Source organism: Gracilinanus agilis, chromosome 3 (assembly GCF_016433145.1).
Source record: "Gracilinanus agilis isolate LMUSP501 chromosome 3, AgileGrace, whole genome shotgun sequence".
Taxonomy (NCBI): domain Eukaryota; kingdom Metazoa; phylum Chordata; class Mammalia; order Didelphimorphia; family Didelphidae; genus Gracilinanus; species Gracilinanus agilis.
This window is the reverse complement of record NC_058132.1, coordinates 240,398,856-240,418,005: the sequence shown is the minus strand read 5'-3', so window position 1 is coordinate 240,418,005 and position 19,150 is coordinate 240,398,856. Positions and strand designations below refer to the sequence as shown.

The window sequence follows — 19,150 nt, the reverse complement described above, 5'->3', positions numbered from 1 at the left end:
ATCAAGAGAAACATGAAAACCTTTATGAATTAATGAGAAATAATATATGCAATATCTGAAAAACAATATATAGACTGGCCATAATAATGTAAAAGTACATTAATATGTACCTGAATTCTTTATAAACATAATGATCAATGAACCTGGAGAAAAGAAAAGGAAATGTAACTTTGGAGAGGTAGAAAACTATGGATAAAGAATATTGCCTCCACTATCACATGTGGAAGCAAGCCCTATCAATTATTTTTGCCTTAATTATTTATATTTGTTACAAGAGAAGATTCTTTGGAAGGGAGCTGGGAAAAGAGCTCCAGAAATGATAGTGATGTAAATCAAAAAACATCAACAAAACTTTAAAAACCTATTAAGAATCCACTGGTTCTCATTCTGTAAAAATTCACAAACACAATTTAAAGATGGAAGTAAGAATAGAAAAGAGGCCAGACACAAAAGGGTGGTATAGCTTTGGGAATGGTGATGGTTAGTATGAGTTGCTCTGTATGATTTTTTTGGTCTGTTTGAATAATTTTAAATTGGAGTTTGACTATTATTCTTGACCTAATAGCATCTGAAAATTTTTACTCAATACACATATTTTTTTCTTTGAAATAAATGAGTATGCTGGCTAAAGTATTATAGGTTTCATCTCTCTACATCTGTCAGAATTCTCTCCAAGTCTTCCTTTATTAAACTCAGTAATAGCAGCTGAAATTGCTCAGCAGAAAATAAAAAGCAATTAAAAAGCACAGAAAATAAAGACATCTTTCTAGTGAAGGCAATAAATCTCGTAGCAATTTTCTGAAATGCTTGATTAAGTTTTCTTATGACAACAGTCCCTTACACATAGTAGGAACTCCCTCGCCCCCTCAAATAACTGAACTTTCTTTTAAATGTTTTAATTTGCTTTGTTTTCTCAGGGTAGCCAAGTAAGCAATATATAAATGTTCCTGTAAACATCAGTTAAATATATAGCTATAGATATCATTTCTTGGCAATGTCAATTGCAAACATAGAACTTGTTCAGAGCACTGTTCTAGAGATGAATAAATTCTCCTGCTTTTCAAATAGTTTCCTTTCATAATAAATGATGCTATACACTAACAAAAGATATAGCCTTGCTTTATATGGTTTTGAATGGTACAAATTTATATGGCACAAAGAGTACTGAATTTAGAGTGAAATAAACTAGAATCAAATCCTGAGTTGTTAACTTATGTAAATCACTTAAGAGCTAGTTACATAGTTGAAATATTTTAAAGTCAAGAATAGTCTTAAAAAAGCATGAAGATTAAGGATTAACATTTCAAAAATCACTATTGGTTGCATGTATGTCATAAGTAGGCTACAAAGGCTTAAAACAAGGAGATGTATGTTCACTTATGACACTCAATACTCAAATAGATTAAATTCCAAACAGAGAGATTCCTATGTATAGAGAGATCCTCTGGGTGCTCATATTTATGTTTTTATTAATTTTCAATAAATTTATTTATTTTTTTTTTATTTTGGGTATTTTCCCATGGTTAGATAGGTGCTCAAATTTGACAGTGCTGACTACACTAAGTCCCAGAATAATGAAGAACCTGGAAAAGGTCTATAACCATTCAAGGGAACTTCACCTGTTCATCTACACAGAAAAGATCAAGGGGATGAAGAGTGGTATTGTCAGATTTCAATCCATCTAGAGCAGTGATGGGGCAAACTTTTTAAAGAAGGGGCCAAAGGAAAGGAAATGCTCATCTGTCAGTCTGTTTCTAAAGCAAACTTCTTTCGAAGTTTCATTGTATTGTATCCTACTCATTGTATTCGTCAGATTAGGAATAATGTCCTGCTCAGAGATAGAACATTTCAGGGGGCCACATCTGGCCCTAGCAGTAGTTTGCCCATCACTGAAATACTCCTCAGCATTTATATCAAGGATAGATAGAACAGATGGACAGTGAGTTGGGCCCTGAGTTAAACAGAAGAAAGATAGGTTGGCTTGCTGTTGGGAAACTGCAAAGCTCCTTGAGAGCTCCCAAACTTATTATGAAATCAACAGCATGTCTCTGAATACCATTCATTTCTAAATGCCAGTAAGAGGAGGAATACAACTGCCTTGAAAGAATTAAAAGTATCATAGAAAAGACAAGAGAATGGTACATGGAGAGTTAAAGTAGGCATTAACATATGCAACAAGGAACTCCAATAAAAAATAGGAGTAAAAGATATCATCAAGGAATTCTATGATAGGAAGACAGGCTGGTCACATGGCAAGAATGAAGGGTAAGGTGGGCCAGTGTTCCACTGTCAACACTTCTATGCCAAGAGGAATCAAATAGGGACCTTAGAGTGTTGGGTGAAGCCCCCTATGGCAAATTCATGGGAGTAATGAGCATGATACAAATCAGAAGGACTGGTGTGAACAGATTCTATCTATATTATTGGTGGTAATTTCCAAACTAAGATCACATCCATTTGAGTATTACATGTGGGAAGGCACATTGTGGTTTTCTTTGTTCTTTAGTTTTTCCTATAAATAATTACATTTCAAAAAATGTTAATATATCATAAGAGTGAAAAGAAAAATAAGAAGGTGGTAGAGTAGTACAATAAACTTCAGAAGAAGAAAGTGCTGGGTTTTATTTTCATCTGTTCAATGACTCATCATAGATATATGTATTAAATAATAATGTTATTTCATCTATATCACTGACAGAAAATATTATGAAAAATTATTATTAAGAAGGGATGTCAAAGGCCATAAGTCTACTTGTAGCAAAACAAGAATGTCTTTTACCACGCCCCCACCTCAACTTACTGTGACCATCTAGTTTTTGCTTAAACATGTCCAGTGAAAGGAAGCCTGTTGCCTCCTAAAGTAGATCATTAGTTTTGAAAGTTCTTTTTACAAAGTTTTTCCTTGATGCAGTCCTAAATTTCTATCTTTGTAAAATTTCCTCACTATTTTAAATCATGAGAAAATGTCAATTGTTATGAATTATTTTAGAAGAGAAATCCAATAAAAGTAGTCGGTATTAGGGGGCAGCTGGGTAGCTCAGTGGATTGAGAGCCTGGGCCTAGAGACAGGAGGTCCTAGGTTCAAATCCGGCCTCAGACACTTCCCAGTTGTGTGACCCTGGGCAAGTCACTTGACCTCCATCGCCTACCCTTACCACTCTTCCACCTATAAGTCAATACACAGAAGTTAAGGGTTTAAAATTTAAAAAAAAAAAAAAAAAGTAGTCGGTATTTCTATCAAATCCTATTTTCATTTTGAATTACTCGAAATGAGATGTAAATATATGCTACATGCATTGGCTTACTTCATTGAAATATATCCTGTAGAAAAAGTAAAACCTCGATATTCACTTTCCAACTCAGGCCATTAAAAAGCAATAGTGATATTTATGTTCTCAGTAGCTAACAACAGATTTAGTATCTTCATAAACAGGTATTATATACTTTCTTTCACAAATCATCTTAAACCAAAGATAATACAGTTTTGGATATCAAAAATATTTTAAAAAGGAAAACAACAAACATCTTTCCAGTTTGCTAAGTCATACCAAGAACTCGGCTTAAAGGCTAAAACTATGTAAAATTCAGCTTATGTATGTCCATATTTTTCACATCCATTGCTAACCTGTTTTTAACTTCACCCAATTAAAAACGCTCTATCTGAAAGTAATCAATGCCTTACTTGCCAAATCTTGAAAAAATATCACGCGCTACTGTGCCTAGCTAACATAATGGTAAACATTATCACCTTGTCACCAATTAACCAAGCTAATCAATAAGTAGTATTTCTATGTCCTTAACAACTGATCCTGTATGACTTGTTATCCATGTCCTCCTATAAATCTTCAACAAGAGATTTTAAGAAAGCCACTTTCTTAAAGAACAGGGCCTCATTCTCCTACTCAGTAAATTCCAGTGGTTCTGGCTTTATTTCTCATTTTAAGCCTTTAACAACATACCCTCCAGTAACCTCACCTCTTCTCAACAATCTCTGCTTTTTAGAATTCCTAGTTTCCTTCAAGACTTTCCTTTAAGAACAGCAAGGGGATAGAAAATCCTGGGTTCAAATGTGCATAGATACTTCCTAGCTGTGTGATCCTGGGCAAGTCACTTAACTCTAATTGTCTAGCCCTTACTACTCTTCTGCAACAGAAGTTAAAAAAAAAAAAAAAAAGGTTTGTTTGAAATGCTACCTTCTTATTCAAGTGCTAGTTTTCTCTGATCCCCATTGCAGTTGGTGTACTCCCAGGCCCCAAATTACCTTGCATGTATTTTATATGAGCATGCTGGATCTCTCAGCTCTATTATATGCTACTGGAGGGTCTTAAGTATTTCATTTCTGTCTTTCAATCTCTAGGGTCTAACAGTGTCTGATGCATTGTAGCTAGTTAATAAAAAGCTTATTTAATAATAATAATTTTTAGGAAGCTTATTTGCTTGACCAAGAACCCACCTAATGTACTGGGGACCTTTTTATAGAATTTCAATCTCTTGAAACCACAGATCCTACTGAAGTATCCATCCTGTCTGTCAGTTTATCCTTTGTTCTGTTACAAGTAGCCCACCACCTTCTCTGATCATACATCTTTCTGATAGTATACTTTATGATTGGCCATATGGTGCAACCTACTCAAACCTCTTCACTGTTTTTAAGTGGCCTGCAATTTTAATATTTTGGAGCAGTTAATTCATGAAGCACAAGATAAATGGCATGAGAAAAATGTTTCTTAAAAAAGGCCTGAGTTTTAGGTGCAGTGTGGGATGGAATCATTAAAAAAAATTATAAAATCTTTCAAACCCGCTGCACTCTCCTATACTCTTCCTATTCAGTTCTGGGCTCATTTTGTTTTCTATCTGCAATGTCTGTTTAATACGTATGTAAGCTGAGCACTAGGCATTCTTTATTCACTGTTTTCCCTGTTTGGATAATTAGGCCAAACTCTTTTGAGGAGCCTAATTTGAATCTAATTTAGAATGCTTTGAAACACTACAAGGCCTGATGCACTCACTATAAAATGATATTCATCTAGGAACATTTGGAGGGGCTCACTATCTACAAGGATTCTCTCTTCAATTTGGATTCTTCCCTGAACATCCATCAAGACAAAAACAAACACCTTCAGGGAATATACCTCTCACTGTTATAAGCCTTTCTTGGTGTTAGTGATAAAGAGGATCATGAAACAAAATTATCAGTTTCATTTTTCAAGGAATTTGATGTAATTATGCCATATTCATGGAGATATTCTTGTCTAAGAGGAACATTTAGGGTGACATTTTGCTCTACTAAATCAAATGCATTTTTTATAGTCAACAAACAATATCTACACTAAGAATCTTGTATTTTCTATACCAGTCAGCTGTGTAATTAAAAAGAGGTAATCTGCTACAAAATAATGTTTGTGAAAGTCTTTATGCTCTTTTCATACATTCACTGATGATGCCTTTCAATACAAACAAATTATTCTCATAAAGATTTTATAGATGTGGAAGGCTTGTAGGTCAATAGTTATTGATATTTTCATGGCTATCTTTTTTGGCTGTAATCAAGTCCTGGATTCTTTCTAAGAATTTGGTATTCTCCTGACTTCTAGAAAGCTTAAGAGTCTATATACTTCAATTTCAACAAAACTGTAGAGTTCAAGTATTTTTTTCTCCGTCTTTGTTTTCTTTAGAGTAATTTTTCCTTCATGTATGTAGCATATTGAAAATTGTGTTATTGTGGCTTCAGTGTAACTGCTATTTGTAAAAATGTTGACAGATCTTTTCCCATTTTTCATCTGCTTGTTGATCTCTCTCCAGGTTCATTCTTAATGATCCTTAGAATGACTGCACTTATTTGAGGCTTTGGCCAAACTGTCAATAAACATATTTCCTCCACACTTTCTACTGCTTATTACTGCTCATAATCTTTGACAAACCTGAGCTATCTTTGCCTGTCACCTCTTTCTGTTAAGTAATGGGTTGATTTGTGGCTCAGGAGATTTCTAAGATTGTTTGTTTGTTTTCTCATTATAATAGGTGATTTAAATACACTAAATTACATTAAGACTTGAGAGTTGAACTTTATTTCATTTCTTTTAAACATCAACCCCTGATTTAAATAGGTTTTTTAAAAAAAGCTCTCTCAATTATATACAATCATTTCTCATTTTAATTCCTTTTCCCAATCTAATACTTATTTTGATCTCTAATATATTAAGCTGATATTCTGACTACTCAGAGACCTGATTTAGAAATGAGTCCTACATTGATTACTGCTTTTTCCCTGATTGTTGGCATGTCATCAGTTCCATTTTAAAAAATTATTTGGTGCTTACCCTGTCTAGTGACTCCCAGTTTTCTTGTTGAATAAAGTATTCATGATATGCTAGCATGAGGTTCCCTTACAGTTTATAAGCCTTTGGTTTCTCTTATTCTTGCGCCTGAAACATTTTACAAAATATTTTTTGCTACCCTCTCCAATGCCTTTCTAGTAAAGTCATTATGTTTTAAAATATGTTGATTTAGTCTGTAAGTTTTTAGCAGGTTCATTGTAGATATCACTACATTCTACTCACCTGCCACAAGTGTGTAACAACAAAAAACCCTATAATTATTTCTGTTGTGGTCTTTTGCAAAATACCATACATAGCACTATTACATGATCAAGAGTCAACCATGAAATCATGTTTTTTGATGTCTTTGTTTTTATATAAAACCAACTCCCAATGGTTTTATTTGTCTCTCAGAGGAGAACCCATAAACTGTTAGAGTTCATAGAACTGTAACTTATTTTTGTCATTTATAGTAAGAATGTAAATATATAATATAATTTAGAGCCTGTGGTTGTGTGTCTGCTTATTAATCTCTGGATAAGGATCTTATTACTAAAACTTATAATATTAATAAAAGGTTTAAAGTCTGTAGAGTTCTTAGCATTCTTTGCCCTCTATCCTATAGCTGTTACAGCATTGCAGAAGAAGGTGTTTGCACAAGGCTGTAGTTTTCTTCTTTTTATTAATTATTCTGGGAAAATAAATCTTCCCTTTATTGGTCCTTTCACCCCTAACACCAGCACAGTGATTGGCACATAGTAGGCACTTAATACATGCTTGTTAATTCCTGACTTTAGTAGCTAGGCTACCAAAGATAAGGTAGTCTTAACTCTTTTGGAAGAAAATATTCATGATATATAGACATAATGTTTCTATAGAGTATATACTTTTTTCCCCTCCCAAACCAATAATTCAATTAACAGTTTAAAAAAGATTTCACTTTCTCTTTTGATTAACCACAATAAAAGTAGTTTTAAACAAAAAACTAAGTAAAACAAAATTTGGGGTCATGAATTTAATTTACTCTTTTCCATGACTGATTTGTCATTTCACAACAATTTCTTAAGTTACAATGAATTAGTCCAAATTAAAAAAAAAAATATCTTATGAGTAAATTAGAAACCAACACACTTAAAAACTAGGTTATCAGTTTGGTAATATTTATCGATTCATCTTTCTGTCTTAATTTAAAACTTTTATCAGCCATCCACAGTTATCTAGTGTTTCTCTGCCCCAGCTCTGTCCTTAATGGCTTCTGAGAACCACTAATCAATAACTTTGTAATCTCTCCCATCTAGAAATTTCACCTATTACTTTGTACTTGTTTCAGGGCATTTTCATATGCTACTTTCAATATAACTCCCCTATTGGATAATTTGGGATTATGATCTATAATCATGGGATTAAGAGCTGGAAAGGCCCCCAGAGATAATCTAGCACAATCCCATCATTTTACAAATGATGAAAACTGAGACTTATAGAAGTGAAGTGACTTGTTTGCAACCACATATGTGGTATCAGAGGCAAAATTTTAACACAGACCTGTTTCTAAAACCAGTGTTACATTTGCTCTAAGTTGCTGGTCCAGAATGCTTTTATCTGATTACCAGTGCCTGGTACACAGTGCCTGATACAATAAATACTTTTTAAATGAATTAATGATGTACATATCATTCCTCTTAAATAATATTCTGAGGTACCATTAGTTCTAATGTATGTAATTCTATAATAAAAACTGCAGAAGGGATGAAAAGCTTAAAAAGTCTCTCTGGAAAATAAAACAAAAGTTTCTTAATTCATGCTTTCCTTAAAATACTGTGGAAAAAAAACCTGCCTAAATAAAAAGTGGTACCTGGAGAGCTCTCTGATCCAAATTCAAAGAAATGAGATAGGTATAAAACAATAGAATAAGTTATGCATCTACTTGAGAGAATACTGAAAGAATATACATTCATGGTAGTCTCAAAGCACAAATGAAAATAATGCACTGTCAAAATTATATTACCTACTATGAAAACCAAAAAATGCATGGTATATTTATAAACTCAGGGGGAAAGAACATACACTTACACTTCATAAAAGTACAATGTAATAGGGTTCAAATGCATTCTGATACTCAATATGAAACTGAGAAAACCAAAATAATCAATTAAAGTACAGTAGCTTATAATTTAAAAAGTCTTAGCAAAAGCCAATACAACAACAACAAAACACACACACACACACACAACTTTTAAACACATTTACCAAAGACAATGAAATCAATAGACAAATCTTATTGATCACTTGTATTGCATCACATTTACATTCTACATCATGCAATGACAATTAGCTTTTGAAATACTACAGCTCTATGACCTCCTAATTCTGAGGCATGGTAATGTCTTGGGGTTCTCTAAGTTTATAGGATGGGTATATGAGAGTGTAAGCTTTGGATAATGATGTCAAATTCAAAAGGCTTCTTGTAGGGTTCCGGTGAGAGAATTTATATCTCATTCTAGCTTAAAAGAGGCTCACTAAAAAGTCGGCCACATAATATTAAGATTTTTGGTTGAAGTAAAATCACTGATTATATCATTAAAAGGTTGAGATTTGCAACAGATGAATAGTAAAGCCAAGCCAACAAAATCAGAGTGCTGAAGTCAGTGAAAGATTCCAAATAAACCAAAATGTTTTACACTTTAGAGTAGATGAGCCGGTATGCCTGGCTGTCACTCAGGAGAGAGCATTCCTAATAGGAGAGTGCTCTGAGAATTTACACAGGCATGAAGACATTTCAAATAATGAGTATTTATCATTATTAGGGTGCACTTTCCTCTTTTACACAAATCTCTGAGACTACTAATATATAAGGAAACCCCCTGGGAGTTGAACTGCAGCTTCAGGATACCTTGAAGTATCTCCAAATAGTTCAAAGGTTATGACAAATTTAGAAAGAATTTTTAGGATTTCTGAGTTAAGATGGTCTCAGAGTAAAGGCAGGGCTTTTCCTCTCCTCTCTACCGACCAAGATAGAATTCCTCAAAAGGACAAAGCCAGTCAGATGAGTGAAGGAGCTCCACTGTAGGGCATAGCACGGAAGGTAGGCAAAGTTTGGGCATTTCCACGGTAAATGGGGGCGAAATTACTCTCACCAAGGGGTGAGCTCATCACCCCACCCCTTCCCCATTCCACCTACGGTGCCAGAGTCAAAGAGAGTGCGGGGAAACCTCTAGGTTCAGGGTAGGGAGGAAGGGGAGGCTGCCTGAGGTAATTCTAAGAGCAGTGAGACTTGGGTCCCAAGGAGGCTGAGATAGGGCACGGAGATTGAGCAAAGGGGTGGCTCACAGCAGATACTGCTGCAGAGATTCGAAAAATAGCTTCAAGGCAAAAACCTCTGGAGTTCAATACAAAGATGCCCCCATCTCCATGACTCAGATTTCTGACCCGGAAGGAACAAAGCAATGGCCACGAACTCCAAAGAACTACAAGCCACCACCATCAAAAAACCCAAGAAAATCTTAACCCTCAATAATTTTCATGCAGAAAAACTCCAGACTAAAGAGGAGACAGCAGAAGACAACGAACAAGCAAACACACCCAAACCTCCAAGGAAAAAAAAAGGAAATTGATCACAAGCTCTTGAGGAGTTCAAATCTGAGATTATGAGAAAAACAGAAGAGACTTGGCAAGAAAATTGGGAAATAGTTCAAAAAGAAAATAATAGTTATATCCACTTGGAAAAAGAAGCCCAGAAATTAAACAAAATGATAAGCAAATTGAAGACCAGAAATGGCCTGCTAGAAGCCATGAAAAGCAAGATAGATCAAAATGAAAAAGAAAATCAAAGGATCTTAGCTTTAAACCAGTCATTAAAAACTAGAATTGGGCAAGAAGGCAATGAGCTCACAAGACAGCAAGAATTAATAAAGCAAAGTCAAAAGAATGACAGATTGGAAGGAAACATGAAATATCTCATCAAGAGGATGTTTGATTTAGAAAACAGGTCTAGGAGAGACGTGAAAACCTGGAAATAAACAGAAACCTTCACATGATACTACAAGAAATTATCCAAGAAAACTGATATTCTTCAATAAGAGGGCAAAATAGACATTGAAAAAGTCCTTAGATCACCTTCTACATTAAATCCTCAAAAGACAACTCCCCCCCTCCAAGAATGTAATTGTCAAATTCAAGAGCTTCCAAGCTAAGGAGAAAACATCAAAAGAAGCCAGAAAGAGACAATTCAGATATCAAGGAGCAGCAATCAGGATTACACAGGATCTGGCAGCATCTACACTAAAGGACCACAATGTTTGGAATATGATATTCAGAAAGGCAAGAAAATTGGGTCCACAACCAAGGATTACCTACTCATCAAAACTGACTATATCCTTTCAAGGGAAAGTATGGGCATTCAACACAATAGAAGGTTTCCAAATACTTGTAAAGAAAAGAACAGAAATAAATGGAAAATTTGATATCCAAATACAAAAACCATGAGAAACATGAAAAGGTAAATAAGAAAGTGGGGAAATTTTTTTCTTTTCTTTTTCCCCTTTAAGGGCTTCAATAAGGTCAAATTATATATATTCCTATATGGAAAAATGTTATTTGTACCTTTCAAAATTGTATTTACTATTATAGTAGTTAGAAGAATTATGCATAGGTAGAGATCACGGTACTAAGTGGTTTAAGATGATATGCAAAAAAAGAAAAGGGGGAGGAGTGGGGAAATAGAAGATGGAACCAAGAGAAAGTTAAAGGAATAAGAAAATTAGGATAATCTATACCACACAATGAGGCACGTGGGAGGGGGAGGGGAAGAATACTATTATACAGAGAGGAAGAGAGTGCTAATGGGTAATACTCAAACTTTACTCTCAGTGGAATCAATTCTGAGAGGGAAGAGCATCTAGATCCATTGGGTATCGAAATCTATCTTACCCTATATAGAAGTTGGGAGGGGAAAACTAAGGGATGGGGTGGGGCAGGGTGTAAAAAAAGGAATGGAAAGAGAGGGGCTAGGTAATTTGATAAATCCTAAAAAAAAAAATAGAGAAGAATAAAAAGGAAGGAAGGCAGAAAGAGAAGTAAAATAAGGGTGAGGAGTAGGAGGACTGATTAAAAGAAAACCACTGGTGTAAAACGAAATAGTGAAAGAATAAAGGGCAGACTAGGAGAAGAAATCAAAACGTTGAGGAATACACAAGTGGTAATCATAACTCTGAATGTGAATGGGATGAGCTCACCCATAAAACGGAAGGGAAGAGCAGAGTGGATTAGAAACCAAAAATATGTTGTCTATAAGAAACACACATGGGACAGGTAGACACACATAGGGTAAAGGTAAAAGGCTAGAGCAAAATCTATTGGGCATCAATTGAGAAAAAGAAGGCAGGAGTCACAATCATGATATCTTACAAAGTCAATGTTAAAATAGATCTGATTTAAAAAGATTGGGAAGGTTAATTTCATCCTGATAAAATGCAGCATAGACAATGAGGAAATATCAGTACTTGACATGTATGCACCAAATGGTATAGGATCCAAATTTCTAAAGGAGAAATTAGTGGAGCTTAATGAGGAAATATATAGTAAAACTATACTAGTGGGAAACCTGAACCTTGCTTTATTAGATCTAAATAAATAAAATCAAAAAATAAATAAGAGGCAAGAGATGTGAATGAAATCTTAGAAAAATTAGTTAATAGATATGTGGAGAAAAATAAATAGGGACAAAAAGGAATACACCTTCTTTTCAGTAGCACATGGTACATTCACAAAGATTGACCATGTACTAGGACTTTAAAACAGCAAACAAGTGCACAAGAGCAGAAATAATAAATGCAACCTTTTCAGATCATAATGCAATAAAAATAACAATTAGTAAGGGTATATGGACAGGTAAATAAAAAATTACTTGAAAATTAAAGAATATGATTCTCCAAAATCAGTGAAAGAACAAATCATAGAAACAAGTAATAATTTCATTGAAGAGAATGACAATGATAGGACTTCTTACCAAAATCTATGGGATGCAGCCAAAGCAGTACTCACAGGGAAATTTATATCCTTGAGTGCATATATTAACAAATTAGGGAGGGCAGAGGACAATGAATTGGCCGTGCAAATTAAAAAAACTAGAAAGCGAACAAATTAAAAATCCCCAAATAAAAACTAAATTAGAAATCCTAAAAATTAAAGGAAAAATTAATAAAATCGAAAGTAAAAGAACTATTGATTTAATGAATAAGACTAGAAGCTGGTACTTTGAAAAAACAAACAAAATAGACAAAGTATTGGTCAATCTAATAAAAAAAAGGGAAGAAGAAAGCCAAATTAACAGCAATAAAGATGAAAAGGGAGACCTCACCTCTAATGAAGGGGAAATTAAGGCAATCATTAAAAACTATTTTGCCCAATTATATGGCAATAAATATAGCAATCTAGATTATATGGATGAATATTTACAAAAATATAAATAGCCTAGATTAACAGCAGAAGAAATAGAATACCTAAATAATCCCATATCAGAAATAGAAATTGAACAAGCCATCAAAGAACTCCCTAAGAAAAAATCCCCAAGGGCCAGATGGATTCCCAAGTGAATTCTATCAAACATTTAAAGAACTAATCACAGTACTACACAAACTACTTGACAAAATAAGTAAAGGAGTTCTACCAAATTCCTTTTATGACACAAATATAGTACTGATTCCAAAGCCAGGCAGATTAAAAAGCAGAGGAAGAAAACCATAGATCAATCTCCTTAATGAACATAGATGCAAAAATCTTAAAACAGAATACTAGCAAAAAGACTCCAGCAAGTGATCACGAGGGTTATTCACAATATGATCAAGTGGGATTTATACCAGGAATGCAAGGAGAGTTCAATACTGGGAAAACCATCCATATAACTGACCATATTAAGAAGCAAACCAAGAAAATCACATGATTATCTCAATAGATGCAGAAAAAGACTTTGACAAAATATAACATTGAATAGAACGACCTTTCTTAAAAATAATAAATGGTATATATCTAAAAACATTAGTATCATCTGCAATGAGGATAAATTAGAAACCTTCCCAATAAGATCAGGAGTGAAATAAGGATGCCTATTATCACCTCTATTATTTAACATGGTACTAGAAAACACTAGCAGTAGCAATTAGAGAAGAAAAAGAAATTGAAGGTATCAAAATAGGCAATGAGGAGACTAAGCTATCACTCTTTGCAGATGATATGATGGTCTACTTAAAGAATCCTAGAGAATCAACTAAGAAACTAGTAGAAATAATCAACAACTTTAGCAAAGTTTCAGGATACAAAATAAATTCACATAAATCATCAGCATTTCTATATATCTCCAACAAATCCAAGTAACAAGAGTTAAAAAGAGAAATTTTGGGGGCAGCTGGGTAGCTCAGTGGATTGAGAGCCAGGCCTAGAGACAGGAGGTCCTAGGTTCAAATCCAGCCTCAGACACTTCCCAGCTGTGTGACCCTGGGCAAGTCACTTGACCCCTATTGCCTACCCTTACCACTCTTCCACCTATAAGTCAATACACAGAAGTTAAGGGTTTAAAATAAAAAAAAATAAAAAGAGAAATTTCATTTAAAACCACCCTAGACAATATAAAATACTTAGGAATCTATTTGCCAAGACAAACACAGGAATTATATGAACACAACTACAAAACACTTTCCACACAACTAAAACTAAATCTGAACAATTTGAAAAACATTAATTGCTCATGGGTAGGACAAGCTAACATTATAAAAACGACAATCCTACTCAAATTAATTTACTTATTCAGTGCCATACCTATCAAACTACCAAGAAACTTTTTTATTGAATTGGAAAAAAATTATAACAAAGTTCATTTGGAAGAAAAAAAAATCAAGACTATCAAGGTAAATAATAAAAAAAAAAAAATGTGAAGGGGGCGGGGGAGTTTAGCAGTACCAGATCTTAAACTGTACTATAAAGCAGTAGTCATCAATATGGTACTGGGGAAGAGACAGAAGGGAGGATGAGTGGAATAGACTTTGGGTAAATGACCTCAGCAAGACAGTTTATGATAAACCCAAAGATCCCAGCTTTGGGGACAAAAATCCACTATTTGACAAAAACTGCTGGAAAAATTGGAAAACAGTATGGGAGAGATTAGGTTTAGATAAACATCTCACACCCTATACCAAGATAAACTCAGAATGGGTGAATGACTTGAATATAAAGAGAGAAACTATAAATAAGTTAAGTGAACACAGAATAGTATACCTGTCAGATCTGTGAGAAAGGAAAGATTTCAAGACCAAGCAAGAGTCAGAAAAAAATTACAAAATATAAAAATAAATAATTTTGATTACATTAAATTAAAAAGGTTTTGTACAAACAAATCCAATGCAACCAAAATTAGTTGGGGAGCAACAAATTGGGAAAAAAATCTTTATAACAAAAACCTCTGACAAAGGTCTAATTACTCAAATTCATAAGGAGCTAAATCAATTGTACAAAAAATCAAGTCATTACCCAATTGATAAATGGGCAAGGGACATGAATAGGCAATTTTCAGATAAAGAAATTAAAACTATCAATAAGCATATGAAAAAGTTTTCTAAATCTGTTGTAATTAGAGAAATGCAAATTGAAACAACTCTGAGGTATAACCTCACACCAAGCAGGTTGGCTTATATAACAGCAAAGGAAAGTAATAAATGGTGGAGGCGATGGGGCAAAATTGGAACACTAATGCATTGCTGGTGGAGCTGTGAATTGAACCAACCATTCTGGATGGCAATTTGGAACTATGCCCAAAGGGCTTTAAAAGACTGCCTGCCCTTTGATCCAGTCATACCACTTCTGGGTTTGTACCCCAAAGAGATCATAAGGAAAAAGACTTGCACAAAAATATTTATAGCTGTGCTCTTTGTGGTGGCAAAAATTGGAAAATGAGGGGATGTCCTTCGATTGGAGAATTGCTCAACAAATTGTGGTATCTGCTGGTGATGGAATACTATTGTGCTCAAAGGAATAATGAACTAGAGGAATTGCATGTGAACTGGAAAGACCTCCAGGAATTGATGCAGAGTGAAAGGAGCAGAACCAGGAGAACTATATACACAAGAGACAGATACACTGTGGCACAATTGAATGTAATGGATTTCTCTACTAGCAGCAATGTGATGATCCAAGACATTTCTAAGGGACCTATGAGAAAGAATGCTATCCACATCCAAAGAAAGAACTGTGGGAGCAGAAACACAAAAGAAAAACAACTGCTTGATCACATGGGTCGATGAGGCTATGATTGGGGATGTAGACTCTAAACAATAACCCTAGTGCAAATATCAATAATATGGAAATGGGTCTTGATCAATGGCACATGTAAAACCCAGTGGAAATGCATGTTGGCTATGAGAGTGGGGTGGGAAAGAACATGAATTAACCATGCAAAAATTTTCTTGATTAAAAAAAAAAAAAGAATTTTCAAAAGAAATTTTAATTCACTACAAACATTGGTATGTACACACAAACATACACACATCCATCATATAGGGGGCAGAGATGATATCTATTCCAAGCACCAAGCTCTTTAGAGAAAATATTTTAAGTATTATTCTTCTTTTTGGGCTGCTTAAAAGACTATGCATCAGTTGTGAAAACTTGGCCTTCCTGAACTGATATGGCAAACTGATCCTCTCTTCTAAGAGAACTCCATTTTTCATAGCACTCCAACTTTGAATTTAGAGTAGTTTCTTTATATGTATATATCCCTGACTTTCCATTTGTACTAGAATCATTTGTGAACATATAACATTTTTTGAATTTCCCATTCTTTAATTCCTACTAATCTCTAGCCATAAAAACATACTCAGTATTTTTTGAAATTTGTTTTTTTAAAAAATAAAATGAAGGGTATTGCCAATGATGCATCTTTATGTTATTAAATTTCGGAATGATGGTCATTTTCTTCAAAGGTTTCTGTGCTTTCTACATCAAAAACCTATTTTTTATTACTTAGAATTAAGTCCAAAATGACAATTCATTCTGCTGTTTCATTTAAACATTCTGAAAGATGAATTTAACAGCAAAGCAAGTCAAGAATACATTAGATACTTTAAGCAGAACAGACTTCAAATAGTTTTCAGGTTCACTGACATCCCCCATTACCAATGAAATTGGCATCTGTGCAAGTTTGTAATCAACATCGTATTAGGAGACCATCATTAATACCCTTCATTAAGCTTGGAAATATTTAATACATTTCTATAATGTTTTCTCTTTTTATCTTAACTGGGATGCTCTTTCTCCATCCTCTCCTAAGTTAAGGTTTTAATATACCTTCTTCATGTATAGTTCTACTGCTATTCCTCCCCAATTTGTATGAGGCATATACTTTCATTGCTATATTACACATAGCCAGTTACCACTAAATTTTAACAATATTCATAAGAGTATATTTACTTTTTCTGTTAAAATATAGTTTACTTTATTTAAATTGCTGAAATATAGTTAACTCTTATGGGTAGTATATAAATGTATTTTTATATATGGATATACATCCATATATATGAGTAAATGTGTATATAGACATAGATATATGAATCTATATAGAAGTTCTGGGGGTTGAATATATTTATTGACTTTATGAAATACATCCAAACCCTCAGGGCTTATAGTGAAGAGCACTGGAGACTCCTATACCATGCCATCCCTATCTCCTTGTTAATTTCAATTTTCAATTGAGAATTAGTAGATATCATCTTCATTTCTTTCTATGTGACAAATTGTCTTCCACATAATCTAGTTTTGCCATTTTATCTGGAATAGTTTTCTCCACTGTCCCTTCAATTTAATAACAAATCTCATCTCATCTTCTTTAAGCTAAGGTTACTAGGCTGTTAGATTAGGCAAATGTTAGAATATATAGATTTCAGAAGAGCATTTGATAAAATTTTGTATTTCAGAGAGATATCGAATGGCATACCAAAGTTAGATAGATTTGGGACTGGTTAAACAGACCTAATCAAAAGAACACTGACTAATGAATTAACATCAACCAAAGATCTTCTGAAATACATCATGGAACTACCCTTGTTTTCATTATATTTAATACTTCTGTATCATTTTGTGAAGATGAAAGCAACGTGCTTTGAATTTGTGGGTGACACAAAGATGGAAAAGTGAAATAACATGCTGATGAATTTGTATTTTAAAAACCTTTCAATAGCAAGGAGTTTGTGCTTTTGCTCAAATCATGACTCCAGCATCTAAATTGTTATAGTCTAATCCACCCTTTAAATTCAGCACAAGTGAGAACTCAAAATAAGCCTTCATGGGAACACTGAAGTCAATGATTTCTTCCTTCTTTGAAAGCATGGTCTTTATAATGTTGAAAAAGAGTTCCAGTCATTTTATAAGTAAGGCCTGAGCTCAGATTCTACTGTGACACAAAGTTGTGCAAACCCAGGTAGGTCATGTGATCTCTATGGAGCTGTTTCCTCGTCTTTAAATGGACACAGTACTGATAATATCCACTTCACAAGAGAAGTTTAAGCGCTATGAGGCTCAAATGAAAAAAATATAGATAAAACATCACCTCCTAAGGTATGGAAAGGGAGTCAACAACAAATTCTCTTCAAATCATAAGCTCTGAGGGTTTGAATATGTTTCATATAGAATTATTTTCAATAAATGTTTGACACTCAGTGCTTATAATCTAAAAAGATAATAGAGTAGAAATCAAATAATTTCCTTTTTTTCTCTAATAGTTTGAGTCCAAAGAACAAAGAGCCAGGGGAAATGAGTTGTAGATATATATGACTTTTCTCATATCATCACTAAAAATCTGTAACTTTTCTTTCAAAAAATCTCTGATTTCATCAATAGGAGTATATCTTTTATTCATGTAAAGTACAATTTTTTCCATGCCTTAGGATATGGTTTTTATAAATGGGTACAACCCTCAATATTTATCATCTAGTGGGTGGCTAAAATTTGGATGATTAGACTTTAAAAAAAATAGTTAGGTTGGTACTTAGATAAGTCTGTTATTAGATTCAAACTCCAAGTTATGGAGGCTTCAGTCAGAACATATGACTACTTTGACTATGGCCTTTGAGAAACTTGGAATCACCATCACAATAGGGCATAAGAACAAAACTTTGGTTGTTCATTTGCTAAGACTACTATTTTCAAAAGAACTAGATGTCCAAATTGTGATAAAAATATTGCAAAAGGTCTAATCTGGCTCATTGACATATTATTAATCTAATCAAAATTTATTGAACTTTTTTAGTCAAAGAACTATTCTAGCTGCAAAAATATATTTTTTAAAAAGTAGAAAATGTGTTCATTACTCTTCAAACACTTATAATTGAGTTGGGGAGATTAAAAAATAAATATTAAATATGGTATGCAAATTAGTTAATTTCCTACTCAGTTTGCCAGACAGGGAACTATTTGATATTAGAAAAATTTTGGCACAAGCACCAGGAAGTAGAGGCAAAGCAGTAGGGATTTGTTCTTTCCAAAATCACAATGCAATATAATAGCAAGAACTTGTGATCTTTTCCATTTGCATTACAAAGGGATTTTTCACTGTGTGATAAATTCAACACAGAAATCAAGTTCATCAACTTACATCCAATCTTTTAAAAGCATTTATGTATGAAAGTCCAAATTTGATGCATTTTCCCCCTTATGCATGAACAAGTTAATATGTAAGATGGATAGAATTAACATCAAATGCAATGCATGATCTGTGATTTAAGTCATTAATCCAAAGAAAAACAATACCTGAAAAAGGTTTATGATGGAACTATTTTAGTCCTTACTACATGTTA

The 19,150-nt window shown here is 33.7% G+C and overlaps 1 protein-coding gene across 1 annotated transcript in view; it reads right to left on the bottom strand.

Moving 5' to 3' along the window:
• The window catches only part of CWC22 (CWC22 spliceosome associated protein homolog), an 83,397-nt gene that overhangs the window by 19,119 nt on the left and 45,128 nt on the right, over positions 1–19,150 (bottom strand). The window lies entirely within an intron of this gene.